Source organism: Triticum aestivum, chromosome 2D (genome assembly GCF_018294505.1).
Source record: "Triticum aestivum cultivar Chinese Spring chromosome 2D, IWGSC CS RefSeq v2.1, whole genome shotgun sequence".
Lineage (NCBI taxonomy): Eukaryota > Viridiplantae > Streptophyta > Magnoliopsida > Poales > Poaceae > Triticum > Triticum aestivum.
The window spans coordinates 626,526,044-626,536,249 of NC_057799.1; positions in this window are offsets into that span (position 1 = coordinate 626,526,044).

Sequence of the window (10,206 nt, forward strand, 5' to 3'; positions counted from 1 at the left end):
CAGAGCAATGCCGCGGTGGATATTTAAATTTACCTGCCGGCAAGTAGATAAAAAGGGGTGAAAAAACAAATGTGGCGGCGGCCTAGCTAATCGGTCGAACTAGCCCAACTAGCTAGCCACCGTGCTTCACTGATGTACTCGGCGGGAAAGGTGGTCTTTCGTGATTTGACGACTCATTTACTTGCTTCGGCGCTACAACCGAGGAGGACCCAGAAAACGCGCGGTAGGGCATCCCACGTCAGGAAGAATATATGCGTGCACCACCCGGGAGGACCCCGAAACCACGCGGTAGGGTGTGTCACGTCTCGGCACGGAGGAAAAATGTGCGTGTAAAAATATACTGTAACAGAAGTAGTACCTATGGTTCGACCTCGGGACCCAGCCAGTTAGTCGAAAACACCCCACTAGCCACACAACTTCATCATGCAAACGTGGCACAGAGGATAGATGTGGTTAGCTCTGTCTCGACCAGCCACAACGTCTCTTGTTCTAGGCGATTCTTCTATTTTCCAAGCTTTTTTTAGTTGTAATAACACCACGGCAAGCTAGCGCCGCTCTTCGTGTGTGCCCATGCAAAGGTTAGACGATGGAGAGAAGAGAGATTGAGATCGCAAACCTGGGACCACCAGTAAGTGAGACAACGGTCATGCACGTGTTGACGAGGCACTCCCTCTACTCTACTCAACGCAAGTACTTTATAAAATCAAGTTATGGGACAAAGCCAACAACCGTTCGTTTTTTCAGGCTATCGACTTACGCTTTGTAGTCCAGGTTGCCAGTTCAAATCTCGTCTTTCCGATTTGTTAGTTTTAGGTCCAAATTTGATTAATGACAAGTGGGACCCCGGTGTGTTGTTCCAATATTTCAGTGTAGGATGGTTTTTTTGAACAATCACTTTGCGCGGTTAGACAAGTAATGGCACGAGTTACACGTATTTTGCAAGTTTACGAACAAAAATGACAGCGGCATAGAATATCACATCCACCCCGCAGCTTAGATACTATGGTGATACAAGTTTTTACACCGTTGGAAGTGAGATCCAATGGCTTGGGAGTAGTCTTTGTAATTATACGCAATTTCCAAACTCTCCAAAGGTTTTTTTTGCAAATAAAACATTCAGGCCTCATGTGTGCCGCTGCATCTTCGATCCAACGGCTCCCCGGTGCTCATATTAGGTGCTCCCCGTAGCTTAATTACCCGCTACGGTGATATGAGCATCTAGGTCGTATGATCAGTGATCAGATGGCACATGCGTAGTACTTGTACTTTCTGCGCATTTCCCAAACTCTATCAGCCGTATATTGCAAAAACATTCAAACCTCCTACTGTGGGCCGTTAGATCTCAGTGAACTCGTATCACCATAGAATCTACGATGCGGGAGCACCTCATACTCTCCCGTGTGAGAAAACATAAGGTGCTATCGCAGCTTGGATGCTACGGTGATACGAGCTTGGAGGTTGTTTGATCTGAGATCCAATGGCATCTGAGCGGTCTTTGTGCTTGTAAGCAGTGGCCGAACTCTTTTGGGGCTTTTCTGCAAAAAACCATTCGAACCACCGAGGAGGTGTTGGGTCACAAATCCAACGCCTCCAAAGAGCTTGTATCACCAAAGCATCTAAGGTGTGGTAGCACATGATATTCTTACATACAGGAGAATATGATGTCCTCCTTCATCTTAGATGCTACGGTGATACGAGCTTCGAGGTCATTGGATATGGGATCAAAGGGCATCTAAGTAGTTTTTGTACAAATTGTGTGCAATTCTCAAACTCATCAAGGTTTCCTGCAAAAATATTAAGACACATCATGTGAGCTGCTATATCTCAGATCTACAAGCTCCAAGCAACTCGTATCGGCATATAGCATCTAAGGTATGGGGGCACATGATATTCTCCCGGGGAGGAGGGGTGGGGGGTGCACAACCAATCGGTGGTTGGGAGGGTGGGGACAAATATAATCTAAACAACCCTAAACAGAGCTCCACAATTTTATCTAAGGTCGAGGGGTTAACCCTCGACAATCATAGCTCCGCCTAAACACAACATTTGCATGTACTGTAGTACTAGACTTAATATTCATGTTTCAGTTTCATGTTCATTTTAAATATTGAACTGAGGACCATGGATGTCTTACATTTTACTCCCTTCGTTCCTAAATATTAGTCTTTTTAGAGGCTTCAAATGGACTGGCACATACAGATGTATATAGACATATTTTAGAGTCTAGATTCACTCATTTTGCTCCGTATGTAGTCACTTGTTGAACTCTCTAAAAGACTAATATTTAGGAATAGAAGGAGTATTTTTGAATTCGTGTCATACATGCATGGTTTGGAAAAATAGATGCACTATACTTATTGGATTGTTGTTGTGTTCGTGCGTGTGTGTCTCTCTGTGTGTGTGTGTGGTCATATGCTTGATACATACAAAGTTTTCTCACCTCCATATTGTTCATCTTTTAAATTTGAATTTGCATTGGAAAACTTACTAGGGATACCATGAAATGTGAAATCCACGTTGAGATCGCTATATCACAAACTCACTCTAATTCAACAACTCGTCATAAATCAATTACCACGTTGAGATTAGTATTTGCAAGGAAAATACGGGTATTGTTATACACATAGATTCGTTCGGCAATTTAAAAGGTTCCTTTCATATTCTCGAATGGTAGGACCCAACGGCGTACCAGCCAGACCTTGGCTCGTGTTGATCCTAAAAAAACCGGGCTCGTGTCCTTCGGTGGCGTGCGTGGTACGCACATTAGGCAACCCCAACCAGTCGAGCCTCATCGTTTCAGGTTGAAATATCTGGCGGCCAGAATTCCAGCCCTAGGAAATTCCCCTCATGTCCCCGGTCCATAATGATTACCGATGAACAACAGAGGGATGCTTTAGTAACTAGACAACGTTACCTACCATGCCGAGCACGGTTCAATTCCCTCGGGCGCCGCTCGTCAAGGTCACCCGTCAACTGCATTGCCTAGTACTACTACTACTACTACACCAGGATGAGCACAGAATTGAGCCCGTTTGTTCGTGCCTAGTACTTGAGTTAATATATCAGGCAATGCACTGGTACGGAGGGATTATCCTTTTACTCTGCATATATAACTTGTCTGAAGTCTAACTAAGCAAAATGTTTGACCAAATCCTTTCTTAAGAAATACAACAGGACAGATGTACGGCTTGAAAATTTATTGCATGATGCAGGTTATGATATTGTTTCGAATCCTGGATCTTAAATTTCAGAAAATCCAAAAGTGCGCATAAATTCTTGAAACTAAGCATGGTCACGTGATATGGCACAAATATTACTTCGTAAGTTTTTTCTTCAATTTGAGACAAGCAGCTTATGACAAGTTGCACCAAATGAAGAGCCAAGGTATTTTGGAACAAAGACCTGTCACGTTAAGGCGAACGCTTTCACTATTGAAACCGTGGGCGTTTACATGCCGCCACGAGTCCCCGCTTCTCATCGGCAGGTGCCGTCCGAGCAAGCGTGTGAGTCAACAGGAGGCGTGCGAGCAGAACGCTGCGCCGGCTGTCAGGGAGGCGTGTGAGCAGACCGCTGTGCAGGCTCACCGGGAGGCGAGCCCTTTGACCAGGCTCCGCCGCCCACTGTCGTCCCAACTGCTCCCACTTTTAATGTCGCCGGCGCCGCAGTTTAAAATCAACCCCGCACTACCCGGTATCGCTACAATCCTCTCTCTTCCTCTCCAATTCTCCTGTTGTCTACCTCCAACTAGACTAACCTAAACGTACGCCATGCCGCATCACGATGGTCTGCCCTTAGTGTTCCAGTTTCCCGAGGAAGACACCCAGCCGGAGTCTCAAGAACATAAGGCGCTTTGGGACGAGCTTGAACTGGCCTTGCGGGAAGACGCCGCGCCTGTCCCCGCTCCCGTTCCGGCTCCCGTCGCCCCGACTGCGCCAGCGCCCATCCCCGTGGCATTGATGGGCTGGGAGCCGCACATTGTCGCCGAGCTTGACCCCACGGGGTTCCATGAGGTCCCCGCCGACTTTCACGCGCCCGTGCACCTGCCAGCGCATGCGCCTGCGCGTGCACTGATGCGCACGCCCGTGCCGGTGCCCGTGCACCTGCCAGCGCATGCGCCTGCGCGTGCACTGACGTGCGCGCCGGTGCCGGTGCCCGTGCACACGAATGTCTCCGCCGCGCCGTTGACAGCGCCTGTCCCCGCGTGGGTGCCAGTGCCCCACTCAGCGACATGGATGGCCGCCGTCGACCGCTTCCTTGCACCAACGCCAGTCGCCTCCTCCCGCCAGTTGACTCGCTCCGAAGTCCAGAACATTTTGGCCTTCCTTGAAGCTAGGCCAACGTCCAGGAGAACGCCAACAACGGCGCAAGACGCCACCGTCGCCGTCGGTCAGTGGCCCGACGACACACAGAGCACGGCAGAGGAGCCGCTTCCCACCGCGAGATGCTGCCGCCGCCTCGTAATCTAAATTTGCCATGAAAAACGTTCGGATTGCCATGCTTAAAATCCGAACATTTATCGTTTCCGTTTATTTTATATCGATCGTCGTATAATTTAAAGTCGGAGTCAGACTGAACGAAATGTATGGTTTGATTGATTGAATGTTCTGCTAGAGCCGTATCAAATTAAATATAAAACGTCATCAAGCCACATGTATTCCTTGTCATCCAACGACCTAGACTGCTTCAATGTCGAGCGCTCAACACGTTTAGCGTGCAGTTAATTTCATGCCAAAAATAGTGCTAATCATATGACAACACGCAAATAATATCCTAGTAGTTAATATCCGCATGCACTTAATATACTTCCAAATTAACGTGCATTGCACGTACACACTGACTAGTGCTGCTAGTACGTGAAACTGGTGCCATGACTTGTGAACGCGTCCAGATATGGTCAACGACAACATCGCCCGCGAGTTCTTCCTGTTTGTCCGTGCGTCTAAACGCAGAAGGGGAGGAGAGAGAGCACACATGGAACCCACCAGTAAGTGAAGGCGAATAGTACTAAAAATAATATTACATGTTATCCATTAATTAGGCTGTGGTAATATAAAAACATTATGTGAACAAAGGGGGTACAACAAACATTGCTATTCTACGTATGTTGCCTATTGACGTGCGGTTTGAAGGCCCGGTTACATGTTCGATCCTCGTCCTTTATTTTTTAATTTGTATATGGGTCCAAATTTGTTTCATGATTTGTGGGCCCCTCGGTGTGTAGTTTGTAGCACTTTAATTTGTGGGTCGAAATTTGTTCCATACCAAGTGGACTATCGGTGTGTAGCTTTGTAGCTTATTTATAATAATTAAAGAGAACAACATACACTAGTAGAAAAACCCCCATTCATCCTAGTTGGCTAGGGCCTTTTGTCCCGGTTCTTGAACCGGGACTAAAGGGTCGTTACTAATGCCCTAGACCTTTAGTCCCGGTTCTTACACGAACTAGGACAGATGGGCCTCCACGTGGCCGGTGCGCCGAGCCCAGGCAGGAGGCCCTTTGGTCCCGATTGGTGGCACCAACCGGGACCAATAGGCATCCACGCGTCAGCATTTCAGTGGCTGGGGTTTTTGTTTTTTTTAAGGGGGGGGGGTTGGGGGTTTTGGGGGGTTAATTTAGGTGTTTCATATATTGTGTTAGCTAGCTAATTAATAGGGATAAGTGTCCTCTCTTATGTCCGTGCTTGGTCGACGCTACGTACTATACATAGAGAGGCCCTCGACACGCTAGCTAGTAAGAAAATAAAGGAAACCTTTAAGTACAGAAGTTCGTCATGCATACCGAGAGAAGTGATCGACCTCTCCTTCTCCGAGAGATTGGTCGAACAACAAGTTTTCGTATTATCTATCCGACGCTACTGGCTACATACATATACAATATGTAAAATCTCTTACAATCCCCTAGCATTTGAAATCAACTTCCACATGGTATTCTCCGGCTTTATTGATGACGTGGTCAAGAAAGAATCCCGCCAATTCCTCTTGAATTGCTTTAATGCGATCTTGTGGTAGGAGTTCATTCCGCATCTGCCACGTCTAATTTGAAGAAGGGGGTTAACACATATATATGAATGAAACTCAACAAAAATGATGGTGTCATAAAATGAAATTGTGAATATTATTGCTTACGCACTTCATATTGTCTTTTAGAGTAGCCCCGCTTATTTTTCAAAGTCACGTTGTAGATGAACTCGCACACGTAGTATCCATAGTAATTATTCCCTTGATCCTGCCACAAGCACTTTACAAGAAATAGAGGTCAATCAAACTGATAATGAAGCATTATAAATGGCATTGATGAAAGTATAGCTATAGAATCAACGGGAGATGCGCGCAACTAGCTAGCTAGCTAGTAGTACTTACTTTCGGGTATGTATATCGCAGCTCCTTCGGCAGTCCCTAAGCTTCTGCGGTGAACTGTTTACAAACCCTGCAAGACAAAGAAAATAATTATTATTACTTGAGATATCAGGAAATGAACAAAAAGTTGACGATATGGTGTGATAATGATCGATTGAACTTACTTGCTGAGCATTTTAGTCATGCCCGCATAGGTTTCGGGATCTTTTCGTCTCGAGTCTAAGACGGTTACTACTCCCCGCTCAAGCTTAATCTCCAGGAGAATATAGTGGAAGCTGCTCACGCATGCATAACTCATCAATTACATTACTATAACCTCGCTCGAGTAATAAGGGAAACCGAATATGCACACGACAGTAACACTCACTCGAAGTTGTAAGGAAAGAGTATTAAATCTTTGTTTTGATTTTTGATCAACGATTGTAGCAAGTAGGCCTCGGCCTCTTCGGCATCCTTTGTAACCAGAAATTCATCTGTGATATTTGTGTTAATGAACCCAATATCATACATTTCTGCTTTTCTGCACTCGACGATCTTCAATCTGCATAATACAGTGAGGATAATTAATTATAAATACATGCAATGAAAGAGCTGAGCTATATATAGAGTTAATGACAGAAATAGTACTTACAGACAGTAGCAAAAGACCGTTAATTTATCGAGGGCCTTTTGATTGAAGAACTCGAAGAACTCCTCAAATGGAACAGGCAACAGATCAGTTCCAACGAGGTCGTGCTCCTCTTTAATTCTCAGATACAAAGTATTCGTCCCCCCAGACTCTCTGCAGGTTTTCATGTACCAATTATGGAATCTTCGCATCATCGTTGTTAGAGATTTTTCATCTTTGACGAGAGGCTTCTCGTACTCGTATCTGTGTTCGTCCACCGCCAAGAAATCATAATGTACATCGTCGGGCAGGTAATCTCCAAGATTGCTATAATTGGGCACCATCCCCGGAGCATTAGCGACGATGTCGCTAGACACATTGAGCGGGGGGAAAGATTGGTTCGCTTGTTCGCCGAGCTGGGCAATTTTTTTCCCAGCTGCTCGTCGTTCTTTTAACCTTTGATCACTGACAGTACTTCCCGACCGCGACGCTTCTTGATATGCCTTTTGAGTAACGCGCTCATAGTTGGTTTTTGGCGGAGACTTTGGTGGTTTCCTCAGGGCATCGATAGTGCGCTTTGCTTTCACCGGATCTACCTTCTCCTCCGGAGGTGGATGTCTCATTGCTTTCAACCCTTCAAAGAAGTCATTCACTTCGGTCCGCACGATCTTCGCGTTTTCCTCCGGGGTCCTCTCGTACGGTAACTTCTCTAGAGGCTTGAGAGGTGGACCGTATCTGTATTGCCGCCTGCCTCCGGATGTATTGCTAGACGCCGGAGCAGACTGAGCGGCTGCGGCTGTCTTCTTTCGTGCTTGCTTACGAGGCGGAGGAGAAGGACTATGACGCGCCGGAGCAGCCGGGGCGGCGGCTGGTCTCTTCTGCCCTTGCTGGCGAGGCGGAGAAGGAGGAGGCTGGTGGCTGCTCGGGCGTGCCGGCGCAGGCGGAGTGCCGCCATGCGCCAGAGAAGGAGGCTGAGTGCCCTGATCGTCAATCAGCGGAGGAGGAGGCGGTGGAGGAGGCGGAGTGCCCTGACTTGCCAGAGGAGGAGGAGGAGGCGGAGGCGTCCAGTTCGGAAGGTTGATGAGCTCCTTCCGCCATAGGCATGGAGTCTTCAGAGCAGAACCCAGCCCAGTCTCCCCTTCACCGGTAGGGTGGTCAAGCTGGAGGTCCTCAAATCCCTCCGTTATTTCGTCCACCGTCACCCTAGCATATCCTTCTGGAATCGGACGACGGTGAAAAGTTGCGCCGGGTTCAGGAGGTCGAACAGAGCCGACAGCCGCCTTGACTTTGAAGTTTTGCCATTGCGTCATAAGGTGGCAATGTTGAGACTCCGTGATAGCATCCACGGGGTAGCTAGCAGGAGCCGTCAAGACATGCTCCGGCTGAGTCAGTTCGATGGAAGCCACGCTGCTTCTCCGCTGAAATGGCGGGGTAGTTTCGGTAGGGCCCTTGCTGCGAGCTACTTCTCGTTCCTCTAGCGCTTGAGCCCTTTCGTGCAGCGTCTGAATTTGGGTCTGCTCCACTTTTTTCCTCCTCTCCTGGCATTTGTAACCGCCTGCGTCCGGAAAACCAGCCTTCCACGGAACGGAGCCTGGCGTGCCTCGTGTCTATCCAGGGTGCTCAGGATTCCCGAGGGCCATTGTGAGCTCGTCGTTCTCTCTGTCTGGAATGAACGTCCCTTCCTGCGCTGCATCGATATAGTGCTGAAGCCTCTTGACTGGTATTTTCATTTGCTCATCCGTCCAATGGCACTTCCCTGATACAGGGTCCAAGGTTCTGCCAGCCCCGAAGAACCAAGTCCGGCAACGGTCTGGCTAGTTCATTGTCTCTGGTACGATCCCTTTATCAAGCAGATCATTCTCAGCCTTGGCCCACTTAGGCCGGGCTTTGAGGTAGCCACCTGACCCCGTGCGATGGTGAAGCTTCTTCTTCGCAACATTTTGCTTGTTTGTCGCCGACATCTTCTTACTCTTTTCCGATGTCTTGTGGGCCACAAATGCGGGCCAGTGACCTATGATCTTCTCATATTTGCCGATGAATGCTGGTGTCTCTTCTTTGTCGACAAACCTTTTCAGCTCATTCTTCCACCTCCTGAATAGGTCTGCCATCTTCTTAAGAGCATGAGACTTGATTAATTGCTCTTTAACTGGCTTCTCCGGATCCTCCTCTCGCGGTAGGGTGAAATTTGCCTTCAGCTCAGTCCAAAGATCCTCTTTCTGCATATCATTGACATAAGACACCTCAGGGTCTTCGTTCTTAGGCTTATACCATTGGTGGATGCTGATCGGGATCTTGTCCCTAACAAGAACCCCACACTGAGCAGCAAATGCTTCCTTTGTCCGGATGGGTTCAATCGGTTGGCCGTCGCGCGCGATTGCTGTGATCTCAAACCTTTCATCCGAGCGCAACTTTTTCTTCGGGCCTCGTCTCTTTACCGAAGTTGTGCTCCATCCGGAGGGCTAGAAAAAAGAAGAAAGACGAGAGTTAATTAATATGTGTACATACCAAAACAATGAATGCATCAATTAGCTAGTCAGCACAGGCTTAACTAATATATATACTGTAATGCCCCGAATTTGATGCGCCAGGTGTCTCCCAGTTATTCACCGTCGTTGCCATGTCATTTGTTTGCGTGTTGCATTTTGCCATGTCATCACCTGCATTGCATCGTCATGTTTTTCAAAACTTGCATCCGGTCTTTTTCCCCGTTGTCCGTTTTGCAATCCGACACTCCTATGTCCTCCGGCGCCGCCTTTTACCTCTTTTCGTGTGCAGGTGTTAAACATTCTCGTAATGGACCGAGATTCGCCAAGCGGCCTTGGTACACCACCGGTAGACCGCCTGTCAAGTTTCGTGCCATTTGGAGTCCGTTTGATACTCCAACGGTTAACCGGGGAACCATAAAGGCCTCTTTTGTGTGCAGCCCAACACCCTTCCAAGACAGCCGAATAACCCATCCAAACCCCCTCCATCCTCTCGGCCGTTCGATCACGATCGCGTGGCTGAAAACCGCTCCCCATTTGGACTCTCCTAGCTCCCTCTAGCTATAAATATCTGTCTTCCCCGAAATTTCGCGGATGAACCCTAGCCCTCCCCCTCCTCGCGCCGCCGGACAAGTCCGCCCGCGCCGAACGTGTCCGCCGGATGCGTCACCCCGGCCAATCAGAGGGCGACACCTCAGCCTCCGCCGCCCCGCGCCCAATCCCCCGTCGCCACGTCAGCTCAGGCCGCCCCACTTCGCC